We start from the raw sequence: 16,357 nt of genomic DNA, 5'->3' as shown, positions 1-16,357 counted from the left end.
ATAAATGCATGAGAAAAGAAAAATCAAGCCACCTGAAGTTTGAGAAGAACTAGCAGTCATCACAGAACGCTAGCGTACAGTGAATTTGCTGAGGCTGAGTACACTGAATAGTTATCAGCTTTATTTTGATTGAGGGAAGACTTTGAACGGCAATAGTAATGTGGATGGTGTTGTGAAAAGTGACTGCTTGGCGGCCCACCATGTTTATAGAATTTGGTCTGAGAATTGACTGTTTATTAAAAAATTACCTGTAATGAGGACCAAAGCAAACATTATTTGAAGAGTGTTCCTCAACACATATTTTGTGCAGACGTTAATTATAGTTAGAGACATTTAAAAGACTTTGAAGGTTAGTGAATGTTATCCAAAAGAACAATTGTTGAGCTGATATATTTTTATATTCACTGAAACAAAGCTCTGTCTTGCAATTAAATGTTGTTTTCATGTTATTAGAGACTGTATGATTTCTGTATAGTCAATATTTCTCTTGTACTTGAAATTGCAACAGTTGGTGTTGGTTAAGTCCTGCATAAAGTTTGCCCTCCCTGCGAAAATGAATAATTCTCAACTACTATAATGAGGTCGGGCTACTCTCAGTGACGATTCTCAGACCCCGACACTAAAAACGAGCAGTGTACTTTATATTTGATGTTTAAAATAGTCAGTTTGCCAGAAATGCTTCAGGAAAGGGTTTTTAAAGAATAGAAAACTGCGCTTGGCAAGTCATGACCCTAGCTCCGAACTAAGCAGTCCCCTTGGCTGCCTACTAACGGTTACTAACGTTGCTGGAGGTCTTGGAAGCAAGCAGGGAAATTTTCAGTTGTGGTGCTTCTAAGTTCATTTCTCAAAGCTTATAGGATGTCTGCGATATCTTGATGCAACTTTCCATTCAGTCACCTCTTCATTCGCGGAAACAAGGAAAAAATTTGAAGGCGAGAGATCGGGCGAATATGGTGGATGTGGGATGTCAATAATAGAATGACAGAACAGATACTCGATAACAGATGAAGCAGTGAGGTGTCTTGCATTGTCATTCAGTATGAAGCAATCTTGTGAATGCCGCAAATTACGGCAGCGATGTCGAATTGCTTGTCGCAAACCTTTCAAGACTTCGATGTAAGCAGTTTTGTTCACTGTTTGACCTGGAGGAACATACTAGAAGCGAACTAATCCTTTAGCATCAAAGAATGTGTTCAACATTGTCTTTGTTCTCGAAGATTGTCGTTTGCTACCGGTATCACCAAACTTAATCACTAACAATAATTTTTGACAGAAATGTGGAATGACTCCATCCAGTACTTCAGCAGAATCTCTTCGTCTTCCCTCTTTCTGTTCGTCTGTTAGTGTTTGAGTTACGAGTTTGCAGTAATTTTCCGTTTGCCTAAATCTTCGCATAAAATCTCAAGACACATCACGATTCAAATTGAGTTCTCCTGATGTCCCACGCACAGCTGCAAGTCGCTTGGAATAAAAGCCTTACACGCTCCTCGTTTGCATCGCTATGTGCTGTAGACGGGCGACCAGATCGTGTTCGTCTTGATTCGAATCTCTGTCTTCACGAATTCCTTTGTGTTCTTGAAAGTGCCTCGCCTGCATTTATTGCCCAGTTTCACTAGAGGTTTTCCAGAGCTTGATGCAGAACTTTACACTCACTCTTTGCTCATGATCAGTATCCATTGTGTTAGCGTAAATAATGTGCCAAAAACCCAAACAGTGTGTTGCTAAGCACACCACTGTCACATCGTTAGTTTGCACGGTAACATGGCCGAGATCATTTAAGAAATGGACACATGCCAGATAACATAAAAACAACATTTGTCCTTTTTAGTATTGCAAACTCAGAAACAAAAAACCTTGTCCTAGAATTTTTCTGACAAAGGGAGAGATTTAAAATATTTATTGCTGGTTAACTTTTCCTTTTACTGAAACAGATTGAATGTTTCTAGGATCTAGCTTTCCTCTGATTAGTAAGATATGAGTAGTAGTTGTGCGTTAATAGATAATATGATTGTCTAACTGTGGCGAGCTTGTAATACCACAAAACGTGTAATGAGATTGATGCAGCTGCCCTCTCAATAAAGTAGCTTAATAAAACAAAAAGTATTGTATTTCTGAATACTCATTATGGGCAACTAGTTCTGAATGAAATATAAATTGAATTGACCACGAGAGTATTTAACTTGTTACTTCCACTCAAGGCTTCGAAGAAAGCTTGTTTAGCAACACATGTTGACTCACAAAAACTATGCTTCATTTAACATTGGTATGGATTTGAAATAAAACGTATAAGATTTATTACTTTGAATATTATGGTGCATAATATACACAAAATTCCCCATAGTGACGTCACCTAAAGTAACATGTATCACATGTTGTCCTTAGCACACCCCTACAAAAATCAGATTTTCGACGGATTTTTGAAGTGATGTCAGGTACAGCTTATTCGGTGAATGAAATACCGACTTGCTGACGCCAACCGCAAGATACAGCCATTTCACAAACTGAACGCAAGCTATTTCAAAGAATCGTATTCATTGAGAGTCACTCTGTCCTGAGATAGACAAATTTGCACCAACCAACATGGCCTGCACACTGCCAGCATTTTGTAGTGCATAATGGTTAGATATGCCCAGGAGAGATTTGGTCTTAATAAAATGTCTGACACCTACCAACTATAGCTGATTCACACACACACACACACACACACACAAATATATATATACTATTGACCATTAAAATTTCTGCACCACAAAGATGACGTGCTACAGACGCGAAATTTAGCCGACAGGAAGAAGATGCGGTGATATGCAAATGATTAGCTTTTCAGAACATTCTCACAAGAGTGGCGCCGGTGGCGACACCCACAACGTGCTGACATGAGGAAAGTTTCCAACCGATTTCTCATACACAAACAGCAGTTGACAGTCGTTGCCTGGTGAAACGTTGTTGTGATGCCTCGTGTTAGGACGAAGAATACGTAGCATCATGTTTCCGACTTTGATAAAGGTCGGATTGTAGTATATCGCCATTGCGGTTTATCGTATCGCGACATTGCTGCTCGCGTTGGTCGAGATCCAATGTCTGTTAGCAGAATATGGAATCTGTGGGTTCAGGGGGGTAATACGGAACGCCGTGCTGGAACCCTACGGCCTGGAATCACTAGCAGTCGAGATGACAGGCATCTTATCCACATGGCTGTACCGGATTGAGCAGGCACGTCTCGATCCATGAGTCAACAGATGGGGACGTTTGAAAAACAACAACCATCTGCACGAACAGTTCGACGACGTTTGCAGCAGCGTGGACTATCAGCTCGGAGACTATGGCTGCGGTTACCCTTGACGCTGCATCACAGACAAGAGCGCCGGCGATGGTGTACTCAACGACGAATGGCAAAACGTCATTTTTTTCGGATTAATCCAGGTTCTGTTTACAGCATCATGATGGTCTCATCCGTGCTTGGCGACATCGCGGTGAACGCACATTGGAAGCGTGTATTCGTCATCGCCATACTGGCGGATCACCCGGCGTGGTGGTATTGGGTGCCATTGGTTACACGTCTCTGTCACCTCTTGTTCACATTGACGGCAATTTGAACAGTGGACGTTACATTACAGATGTGTTACGACCCGTGGCTCTACTCTTCATTCCCTGCGAAACCCTACATTTCAGCAGGATAATACACGACCGCATGTTGCAGGTCCTGTACGGGCCTTTCTGTATACAGAGAATGGTCGACTGCTGCCCTGGCCAGCACATTCTCCAGATCTCTTACCAATTGGAAACGTCTGGTCAATGGTGGCCGAGCAGCTGGCCCGTCACCATACGCCAGTCACTACTCTTGATGAATTGTGGTATCGTGTTGAAGCTGCATGGGCAGCTGTACCTCTACACGCCATCCAAGCTCTGTTGACTCAATGCCCAGGCGTATCAAGGCTGTTATTACGGGCAGAGGTGGCTAATCTGGGTACTGATTTCTCAGGATCTATGCACCCACATTGCGTGTAAATGTAATCATATGTCAGTTCTAGTATAATATATTTCTCCAATGAATACCCGATTATCATAGGTTGTGTGTGTGTGTAGAAAGACACACACCTATTTGTGTGTGCATGTGAAAGCAGCAATAGTTTCAATGTGTCATATATATTCTCAGCATGTGTAAATGCAAGCACCTTCAACAACAAATTATTTCACGCTATAAGACAGAACATCCTATCCCTACCATAGGCATGGGAAGATGAATAAGAAGCCTTCATTATTGTTCTGCTTTTATATGTCCAATGACTTTGGACCTGATTACCTCGTTGGCTGGGACATTCTTACTCTTATTAACCTTATCATGTACACTATTACAGCAGATCACATAACGAAAGACAATCAGTGAGTCCAAAGGTGATAGAAATAATCCCTTGCAGATAACTTAGATGAAACAAACCTAATCTATAGAATTTGGCAAATATCCAAGTATAATGGACAGCTTTCATCAGACTCTCTTAAAATGGGAGAGCAGGCTTCAAACTTTTTTATGAACTAAACAGAAGATCACATTCCAAGCTGATCGCTTTTCGCAACCTCTACTGCTAGGAAGTCGTACTTATTCGCAAGTACAGTCAGAAATAAAATATTTCACTATCCACTAAATAGCAGAAAATTTCTTTGATAAATAATCTTGATAAATTTCAACATGTTCCTTCTGAAATTATCATCAGTGTCTGTGAGGGTAATTGTATTCTATGGTATTGATTAACGACATTAGTAATACGTTTAACACTGATCTAGTAAAATGTGAGAAGTTCCCAGGAATGATACTTGAAAGATGTTACCCATATCGAAGTCATGATTGTAATATGACTTAAATTATTTTCAATTATCAGTAGAAGTTGTGGAAAATACTTAGACTGAAAAAGCTCTTGCATAATAGGCAAATGTAAATCCTCACAAGAATGAAAATGCACATGACTTAGCCAAAGCTATGGCCTCACTGTTGTCGTGATGTAAGCGAACATCAACAGCTAATATGTGAAAGTAATACAAAATACAAAAACATGATATTAAATGGTGTGTGAATGCGATGTAAATGAAACACACACAGCTAGCATATCAATAGAATTACTCTAAGAAGGTGAAGCTTAAGGATACTCTCAATAGCTAACTTACAGGTATGTACTTTACGTGTACTATCTTAACTATTTTATAAATCTGAGCACCCATCTCATGCTCTCCTTTGGGGTAGAATTGTATATAACAAAAAACAGAAGATTATTCTTTTGGCAACTTCATCATGGTCGCATGAAGGACAAATTAAATGTGTAAAATCACTAAGTCGATGGAGATAATCTATATAGACAAGATCAAACAAATCTTAATACTCGAGACCCGATTATTTTTCACACCAACGATATTATTGCAAAGGATTATGAAGTGGTTTCCAATATAGCCTAGTGATCCACAAAAATTTGCCTCAGGTGGCATGTGCAGTTACTTAGCTGATGTTGTAATTACCAAGGCTCAGTACGTGAGAGCATTAATGAATCAAGATGGTCCACAATGATAAAGAATTGGTCGTTGTCCTGCTTAATTAACGTAGATGAAGTTACAAGTGTCATGCAACACATAACAGTTCGCCATCTGTGAAACATAGAATGATAAGAAATGAGCTTGTATTTATAAACTAGAAGAAGCTGACACACGCGTTATTCGTTCGTGTAACGAGGAATGGCTGATCTTTTAGTGGCACCAGAATTACCTTCCAAGCCGTTTGGTGGCTTGAGGAGTGTGATGTAGATGTATGACGCGCGCTCAAAGACAGGACGCTAATCGTCATCTTTGGCGCATCAAGTATACGAAAAAAGTATATACTATAATGACAATATTTTGTTTCATTACTATCAGGATTGTTCACTTCTGCTTAACTACAAAATTTGTACTTAATTTAATTGATGAAAGGTGCGTATCAGAGATAACCATTTTACATTTCCCTTGACCTTTATAATTATTGTTGTATCTCGGGAAGACAAATGTTTTACGTAGGAAGGGTGCAGTAACTTTGTTATGTTTTGCTGACTGTCTCTTTTCTGATTGCATTTTCTTAGATTTTTTTATCATACCAGGAGAAGAATTCACACTGGGGACGGATATGACTTTTATTCTCTGTTTTATTACGCTCGAAATTCAACATATTTCGTACGCTTACCCACCTTTCCTAAACATGGGTGATTGCTTGGTTGTGTGAATGTCTGTGTAAATACGAACGTACGCACATCGATAAATTTAGATTGTCCTCTTCGGTCCCGTCTTTGACCTGGGAATGGCCGTAGGATCTTTTCCCGGAGGCTACGTTGTGTCGGCAGTCTAGCGGATGCGAGCAGAGGGGGGAAGCTCGGTCTGCTTGTTCATTCTTAACGAGTGGCTTCACGATTGGTTTCCTAAAGATCGCTGCTCAAGAAAAACGATTGCTTCAATTTTTGATGCTTAGGAAATACTGAAGTGAGAAACCGGGTGCTGTGTCTGCTGTCTCCTGATTGGAGGAGACGCTCGGCACCACTGCAGAGTCGCTTTGTCGACTGGTCAGTTTGCCACTTCCAAGGTTTTGTCCGTCTCTGTCCTCGGAGTTTCTGCAGGCTGAAAGTTGTTCAAAGTCAGCAGACGCTGTTCGGGGTCTGTTTAGTGTCACTGCCACTGCTGTGCTCACTAGAAATGTGATTTTACTTGAGAGATAGTAAGTATTTCCACGTTGGGAAGTATCTGAGATTTTTAATTCATTTATCGGAAGCACTTTTTGGACCCTTCGTGAGTGATAAATATCTGGTCGTTTACCTAGATTAAGTTAGGGAAGGCCTTGTTCCTCATCCAGTCATGATTTACTTCTTGCATCGCGATCCTTATTAAGTTTCTTGATGTCTTTCTATTGTCGGCTTCAAGCCAGTTTTCGCAGATCGTCTGCCCTAGAGATGGTGAACTTGTCGTCTGCTCTCTTTAAGTGTCTGGATTTTTGTTTCATTTGAGTGTCCAGTTCGAATTTTTCACTTGACCTAATCCTTACGGAATACTGTTGACTAAAATAGTTAAAGCAGACACCCCTCACTGATCGATAGTGAAAGGACTTTCTACATTATAAGTGTTTACAGGAGTAGAGTATTTCATTCTGTTTCATGAATAAATGTAGCCTGGAGTCAACTACTAAGCTAAACTTCTCCCTAACGTGCATTCCAGCACACCATCCAATATTCCTGCGCTCATTAACCCAAACTGCCCTCTAATTAAAATCTATGAGAAGACATATATTTAAATTTTATCCCTCATCGGCAGTTCTCAAGTTTGCGTTAGAATTCCCTTTGCACACATTAATAAAAACAAAAAAAAAGAAATCACGACCAAATTCAATTAAGATATCGTGTGACTTCAGCCAGTTCGGCGCAGTGGGTGTCCGAGAATGACATTTGTGGGGTCCTGCCCATTCGTCTCGCATAGAATGCCTAAAGGATGGTGCGTTCTCGGAATGTTGTCCAACAATTCAAGCAAAATCACATTAATAGTTATTATTACAAATAAGAAGAATGACAAAACTTAACTTGTATTTACAATAAGTGGTCGCAAGCGAGGGGCGATATGCAAATAAGTGACCTTTGCTATATACAGTGTTAATGCAAGCATTTGATATGGATCACACTTCACTGGTATCATAACAGTCTCTGCTGGGCCGTGCTGATGCTGTCCGAATACTGAGCGGCCAAGGTTGGCAGGAACTGCGCTTATGTTCTCCTCTTCTAGAGGCCGCTGCTGTCGTGGTGCGGTCCTAATCAGCGCACCACTGGCTGACGTTGTTTCACCGCCTTCTCTTCTCTTGCGTTCTTCAGCTCCGTTCTGGCGCTTGTGGTTACGCCAGGACAACATTGTGCAGAAGGAAACATGGAACTTCGAAAATGTTCACGTTACATGCCGAGAGCCCGTCCCACAATATACTCAGTTACCAAAATTTAGACGATATCAGTATATTTTTTCAGCAATGGGCATGTTTTAACCTAGACGAATCTAATTAAGGTTAGTTGAAAAAATTCCTCGTCTCAGCACAGCATAGAAAGACCAGTTATTTCACAAAGTTTTGAAAGGAATAGACGATGCAGAACGTATGTGGTGGATGAAATACCGACTTTCGTTTCCTGATGGTCAATTAAACGCAGTTTATAAACAGAAACTGGGAAAGTGAACTGTAACCCCAGAAAGGCACTCTCCCATGGCTTTCTATAGAACGCGCTCCTTTGTACCTGATCAGAAAACTTAACATTTATATATGATGAGAATCAAAATGAAATAAAATTCCAACCAAAGAAGATTTATTCCGGTGACACTTAAACTCTATTTATCACGTCGACAGCCCAACATTTCTCGCCAAATAGTTAGTAAAGAAAACAGTGGTCATCTCTGATGCAGAATAGTCGTATAATGGGATCTGTAATATCACACAAGGACTTCACACACACAAACCCACTGCTGCTTTCATATTTTGCTTACTCTGTGATTTGACTGCGTGTTGAACAATTTCATCAAGATTTCAATAAAACTAGTTTCTTATTATTAATGTAACATGAGGTTTTATTCAATAACTGCTTTTCTCGGTTAGTGATGGTTATTTTGTTAAACAAATCTCCACCAGGGAATGTGTAGCAATGTTGTCTGCCAAGCATTGTAAATGGCACTAAGTTCACGCCCAAAAGTAATCATATACATTCCAGCAAACAAGCTAAATGTATGATGTGTAATCTGAACTAAATAAGAGTAATGATTTTTAGTAATTTTCAGTGCTACTGCATAATACTCTTTTTACTAGTTACAGATCGTTTATCGAATTTAACGCTACTGTTGTTCGAGGCGGCAACACTTTTCCCTAAGCAAAATGAACAGTTTTGTCGCACAGAACCTCACGCACACAGCAATAATGCATTTTTTCGTGTCAAAATATTTCATAAAAGTTTTTAAGAAATAATCAAGCTTCATACATCAGCTTATACAAATTTGTATCACATAAGAAGCTGTTTCCTTTCATAGAAGTTCACTATATTTAGAGATTATTCACAGTCTAATTGGAATTTATTACCTCAGATTAGATTCTGGGCAACCAATACAGATTTATTACCGCTATTATGAGCAACAACATTTATGTCTGTATATAAAGTCAATTAAAAACTATCGCTGTAGTATTTGACTAAGATGGCGGCTAACGTAAGGCAATGAGTTATCAATTCTGCTCCAACCCCTGTTTTAATACTAACAAATAATATATATTAAACCTTTTTGTACCTTCACTATATGCATTAACATTTGAAAATATTTCTTAGTGTTAATCGCTTATTATTCAGCGTTTACCAATAAACCGCGCTGTAGATCAGTATATCCAATGGTTGCGCTGCTTTGTAGCTGATCAGAAAACTTAACATTTGCATATGACGAGAGTCAAAATGAAGTAAAACTCCACATAAACTGTTTTTGCCAAATATTAAATTGGCAACATAATACGGTTTTTTACTGACCTCTGTGTTACCAGACATCAGTCACATCCTATCAGTACAACACTTCGGACAAGAAGAAGGATTATTCTAGAAGAGTCATAGATAACAAAGAGTTTTCCTTTATGTTTTTTTATAATTATTGTCTAAGATATAGTTTTTTACAAAATATTAAATTATGCTATTGACAATAATTATTTATTATTTTATTAACGACGAAGACCTTTTTATTAATATCACGAGCATGTTCATTCACTTTCTACACACAGTGCTGTCGTGAATGTTATTCTGAATAAAATATAGGCGTGGGTATTACAACTCTCACAGTCTTCTCGTCATATACGAGGGGCAGTCAACAAGTAATGAAAAGCATTTTTTTCATTTTGGCTCCACCATTTTGTTAAAAGATGCGTATTTTGTTGTGAGGCATCGTGATATATTCCTGCTTCACGCCCTCCAGTTTCATGGAATTCTGACAGGTGCTGGCGCTATACGTAACCTTCGAAATGGTGCCTGTAACGGATGTGCATTACAAGCAGAGAGCTGTCACTGAGTTTCTTCTGGCGGAAAACTGGAGTATCACAGATATTCAGGCCGCTTGCAGAATGTCTACGGAGATCTGGCAGTGAACAAAATCACGGTGAGTCACTGGGCGATGTGTCTGTCATCTTCACAAAGAGGCCGCGTAAATCTGCCTGACAGCCGGCCTGCTGGCCGGCCGCACACAGTTGTCACTCCTGTAGTGTTGCAATGAGTGGACTCTCTGTTTCCAAGTGACCGATGAGTCACAATCAAACGCCAGGCTGCGCAGCTGTGTGTCTCTTTTGGTAGTGCTGACTTACTCAAGGTCATGTGCTAACATTTCGCACAGTCCGACTTCCATCTGTTTGTCCAGTAAAGGATGCAGTCTCCGGGAAGTAGTACGTGGGTGATGGTGAGCTTACTGATACAGCAAGACGATGGCTCAGACGTTGGCCAGTAGAATGGTACCATGCGAGACTACAGGCCCTCCCAGTAGGGTGGCGTAAGGCTGTCACACTGCACGGAGGTGATGTTGAAAAGTAGGATTTTGTAGGCAAAGCCTGTGGGGAATAGTATGGCGTATTTGAATCCATAATACGCTCTCAGGGAAAAAAATGGTTGTTTTACTTACTGAAAACCCCTCACGTATATACAGTTGGCCTCAAATGTTCAAATGTGTGTGTAATCTTATGGGACTTAACTGCTAAGGTCTTCAGTTCCAAAGCTTACACACTACTTAACCTAAATTATCCTAAGGACAAACACACACACCCATGCCCGAGGGAGGACTCGAACCTCTGCCGGGACCAGCTGCATAGTTGTCGGTCTCAATGGTACACCATTTTACACCGTAAGAAAGGACACCTTTCTCTATCACAGCCTCGAACAGAAAAGAAAGAACACGCAGGCTCTGTTTTCCTTCGAAATTTGTAAAAGAATGCCAAACGTCTCAGCTCTCTTTCCCTTCGTTGGCTTAGGTTATTCACGTCCTAAATACCTCAAGCACAGAAACTACCGTAAGAGACGCTGCAGTGAAAGTTTGTCGGTGGGTTCTGCGATAACAACAAAAGTTCGTCGCGAATAAGCGACACGTAAGTAACTGAAGGTTGGCAATGTGCAAATATAACAAGCAAATTTCATTTTGATAAGACACGCCAAAAGAAATCAAGGAATGACACTTTCGAAATGGAGGAAGTGTGGAGAGTTAAAAGTACAGTAGAAGACCAGGGCTAGAGTACAGTAATCAGGTTCAAATTTATGTAAATTTCGGCAGTTACGTAGAGCTGAAGAGCTTTACACAGAACAGACTAGTGCAGAGGACTGCACGAAGCAGTCTTCGACTGATCTCCACAACGACACACACATGTGTAACGCTAAATTATTTACAGATGGTACTCAGCTAGGAAAGCCGATAAATGAGAAAAGTATTCTTCGCAAAATCTAGCAAAACAAAGGCTGAGTTCTTTGTTTTCTCTGTTGTCCTCAGTACTTGATGCAAATTTTTTGATAACCGTCACACCCAATTTGATATTTTGGTTTACTTCCTGTTGCACTGAATTTCAATGCAAGACCATCCACGGATGTGGATCTCAACCTCATCTGATCTGTACGACCTAAAATTTCTTGGCATATCTTTCGATATGTTCTCTAATTGAAAGATGTTGTATTAATTTCGTCACCGATACATGAAATGTGATAGTTTTCATCTTTCTCCAGAGATTGTGTTATGCTGTGAGGATGTAACTTCGCAGGTCTTTCTTGAGACAGGATGACAGTGACTGTTTTCTATTTTGGACAAATACAAATACTCTCGATGGTTTTTTAACGAGTTTCTGTCTTTTTGATCAGTATGTGGATGTGGCTTCCATAGCCGAAAACATCACACTTGTTAAAATATTCTGGGTTATTACTGGGTTTGTTAGCTGAATTTTTGTGAAGCAACCCAACTTTAAAGTGGAGAAACAGGCATGTATGACCTGTTCCGAAACATTTTATGTGATGAGGAGAGCATCACATTCTGTTTGGTAAAACTCCTAGCCTGGAAGTCACGCGCCTGTATTATCATACGATATGCAGGGACACGGTAGAGGTTATTAAACATACCTATAGTTTAATGGGATGAAGCTGATTGTGAAACTGAAGGGTATCTTTATTCCGCTGGTATAGAAGATGAGTACTGTTCTGCTACCATGGGGCGATATCATAGCGAATGCAGTAATCGACAATGGCCAATAACGCTTGAAGTTTGAAAACATGTGGCAGCACATCTCTGCAGGGGAGCACGTAGAAACGAACTGTTATTGCAGTCTGTAATGAGCCAGCAGCTTGCATGCTGGAACGCAAGTCGATTTCTTCGAACTGTACTCAGAAGAGATAATTAATATAGAAGTATCTTGAAGGACGTCTGCAGCGACTGGATACAATGTTGTGGAATTAATCGGTCCGCGTAACTGCTACAATCACCAGTGAGTATACGACGAGTATAACGAAAAGAAATGTGAACAACTGATGGTGGTGGTGGTGGTGGTTAGTGTTTAACGTCCCGTCGACAACGAGGTCATTAGAGACGGAGCGCAAGCTCGGGTTAGGGAAGGACTGGGAAGGAAATCGGTCGTGGCCTTTCAAAGGAACCATCCCGGCCTTTGCCTGAAACGATTTAGGGAAATCACGGAAAACCTAAATCAGGATTGCTGGAGACGGGATTGAACCGTCGTCCTCCCGAATGCGAGTGAACAACTGACACACACTGTCTGTTAGGTATACTATTACGCGCAACAGCCGCGGAAAAGGCTTAAGTCCGACATAATGCTGTCACAGCCAAGCAGAAAACTCTTTTATCTACAACTGACATTTTCAACGTAATGTGATCGTTGCACAGACGGCGTTCGTGGCTAAATAGAACGGCGCACACTGCCGCCTTCGCTACGATCTGAATTTATGTTCACGCCTGCATTTTTTGCGGTGTTTCCTTGTTTTTACTCAACTCCCATACAACAGCACACACTCACACTAATATCCCTCCCGTATTGAGATAATTTTCAAAGGCTTGCAGTTAAGGCAAATGCAAATTGCAGTTGAAGATGACAGTCTCCATTTTACTGGAGTGTGTAAAACATAAAAAGGAGAAAACAAAAGGAAAAAAGGAAGATTGGATTTAACGCCACGTCCATATCGAGGTCATTAGAGATGGAGCACAAGCTCTCATTCTGTTAAGGGTGGGGAACGAAATCGGCCGTGCCTTTTCGAAGGAACCATCCCGACATTTCTCTGGAGCAATTTCGGGAAATCACAGAAACCTACATCTTGATTTCTTACTTCTCACTCCATTAAGTTCTAATTTCTCTGATTCAGCGAATCAGTAAATTACTTATCGCTAAAGGTATCTTTCACGATAATATATGTTTATACTTATTACCTTTTTCTTTCATTTTATAACTTTATTGTAAAGCCTAACACTGAATGACACAGATATCACACTGGTAACTATAGACGATCCAGTCACATTTATGTGAACACGTGTCAGAAGGCTCAACAACCACCATCTGTAACGCAGACTTGCAGGTAGACAGTCAGTGAGGCTCTGGAAGGTACGGACAAGGACGTGGAGCCGTGCCTACTCCAGTGGCGTGGACAGCTGCCCTGTGTACTTTCCTTGAGGATCAGCCCGATCGAGGTGGCCCCACAGAACTTGACTGATCTCAAATAGGAAGAGTTTGGTGACCAAGGGAGAAAGAAAACCTCATGCAGGTGCTCTTCGAATTTCACGTGTACACTCCGAGCTGTGTGATGCCTTCCATTGTCTTGCTGGTAGATGCAGTCGTGCCGAGTAAAATCCAGACTGCATGTAGGAGTGGTCATGGGCTCAGCGATAGACGCATACTTGTGTTGATCCATTTTACGTTCGAGAATAATGTCATTCACGGAATGCCACGAAAACGTTGCCCAGACCATGACGCTCGCTCATCAAGCTTCGAAGCTTCCGGCGAACGTTGCAGGGTCGTACGCGTCAACGGTAATCTGTACGATGAAGCAGAAAACGTGATTCACCTGGAAAGGCCACCTTTCGGCGCTCAGTGGACGTTCAGTTGCGATTCTGGCGTGCGAATCCCAGCCTCCGTCGCCTATGAACGGCAGTCATCATGGGTGCAGGAAGGAGGCGCCTGCTGCGGAGGCGCATAGAGCAGCGACATCCGCTGAACGGCCGTTGAGGAGACACTTATTTATAGGCTAACGAAGGAGACGTCGGTAAGTTTTTTGCAAACGTGAACACTAAAAACAGTGTGCATATGATTTGAAAGTTGAAAATGTGCCGAGTAAGAATCAGTAGCAGAGGTTCTACCTTCATCAGCTATCGACGCAAATACAGTAAATGAGGATTTAATTAGCTTACGAAAGCATATTTTTATATCATAGGCATCTATTCTTGGGTTGGGGTTGATCTGTTTGGGAGAAGAGACCAAACAGCAAGGCCATTGGTCTCATCGGATTACGGAAGGCGGGGAAGGAAGTCGGCCGTTCCCTTTCAAAGGAACCATCCCGGCATTTGCCTGGAGCGATTTAGGGAAATCACGGAAAACCTAAATCAGCATCTACTCTACGTAATCTTAAATGAAGAAACAAAGGGAAAGTTATATTTGATACGGAAAATCACGTGCGCATTTAAGGAAAACGAAAGGTTTGAAAATGCCTCCCTGACGCGATGTTCCTAGCGTAAGAATTATAATATTTACTATTTAAAACAACTGTCACGAGCACGTGACAGGAATGACGAACAAAAAGCAACGTCGCCTAAACCTGCATTACAGAGAAATAGGGAACGACAAAGATGAAGAAGAAGTAGAAGACGAAACAGAAGAAGTAAAGTATGTACAGATTAGTTTTACAAGAACCATTTTTTAGTGTCCCATAGGAAATGGTAAAGATTCAAGTATATGTCTTTGTTTATGATGTTAGATGAAATGTGGGGTGTAGAAACGAAACGTGAATACGAGAGATGAACTGCTTGGTGTAATCATTGATGCTGCTGCTCTCATTAGGGAACGTACAGAAGCACTCGCACAACCAACAGTACATGTCCTCCAAATATTCCGCATATGCAATGAAGCTGCGGTGGGATACTCTAGAATTTATTGTCAACTATAAAACACTTGTAATGTTACATGCATAAGAGGGCTTAAAGTGAATCTGTTACAAAAAATGATATTTTTCAATTGACACTTTGTAAAATATGTTGTAACATTTACCACCTGTTATATATCTGTACATGTGTAAACCCGATATTTTACTGAACAGCACTGAAGCTGAATATGAAACTATACTATCTCGTAAACTATTCGAGAATATGTCCATATGAATATTTCGCCTTCAAATGATCGTTCTTCTGATATCCCTGAAAAGTCAACATACCTGGCGAGAAAACCTATACCAAAGGGGTTTGCAGTTTAATTTTTTTCGTGTTTACACATTTAGTACTTGGTTGTGTGGACCAATGCCTGAAGCTATTTGAAGAAATAATAATATGAGGGACGTTCAGTGTGTAATGCAACAGATTTTTCTGAAGGCAGTTTGGTTTGATTTGCCATTCCAGTGCAGGATATTGTTTCCCCCTCTTTTGGATACGAAACTCTATTTTTCAGCATAATCTCCGTCCGATGAGAGGGCCTTACGCCTCCCTACCACGCTGACCTGTATGCCCGCATGGTACCAGCTGCTGGTCCACGTCAGAGCCAACGTCTTGTAGCATCATCCACGTACTGATTCCTGCGGAGTCTATTCTTCTTTCGACCAGAGACATGGAACTCGGAAAGGGCGAGATCCAGGCTGTAGGGTGAATTTGGAAGACCATTCCAGTGAAGTGTTGTGAGATCCTCTTGGATACCCAGGCAAGTGTGGGGTGTTGTGTTGTTATGGAGAAGGAGACAGTCGTTCACATTTTCGTGGCAACGAACACGCTGAAGTCGATCCTTCAGTTTCATGATGGCAGCAGGGTAAACTTCAGAGTGTCCACACTACGAACAGAGATGTCCAGCTCTGGAGCGAGGTGTCTGTTTGTGATCCGTCAGTCACCTCGAATGAAAATGTCCACACGTTCCAACACTACAAGATTCACAGCCCTGTGCAACGAACCGGCACAAGGGAGAATGGTCAGGTTAGCGCGACTCTGTTGCAGAGATGACAGACGCCCTCCCAGGCCTCGGTAGACATTCTGCAAGCACTTATGAATATCTGCGATACTCTGGATTTCCACCAAACGAAACTTAATGACAGCGCTGTGCTTTGAACGCACCTGCATTACAGATGTCATTTGGAAGGCAACATATAGCGCCGCC

The sequence above is a fragment of the Schistocerca serialis genome, chromosome 2, assembly GCF_023864345.2.
Source record: "Schistocerca serialis cubense isolate TAMUIC-IGC-003099 chromosome 2, iqSchSeri2.2, whole genome shotgun sequence".
In the NCBI taxonomy this organism is placed as follows: Eukaryota; Metazoa; Arthropoda; class Insecta; order Orthoptera; family Acrididae; genus Schistocerca; species Schistocerca serialis.
Note: the sequence above shows the minus strand (reverse complement) of the source record.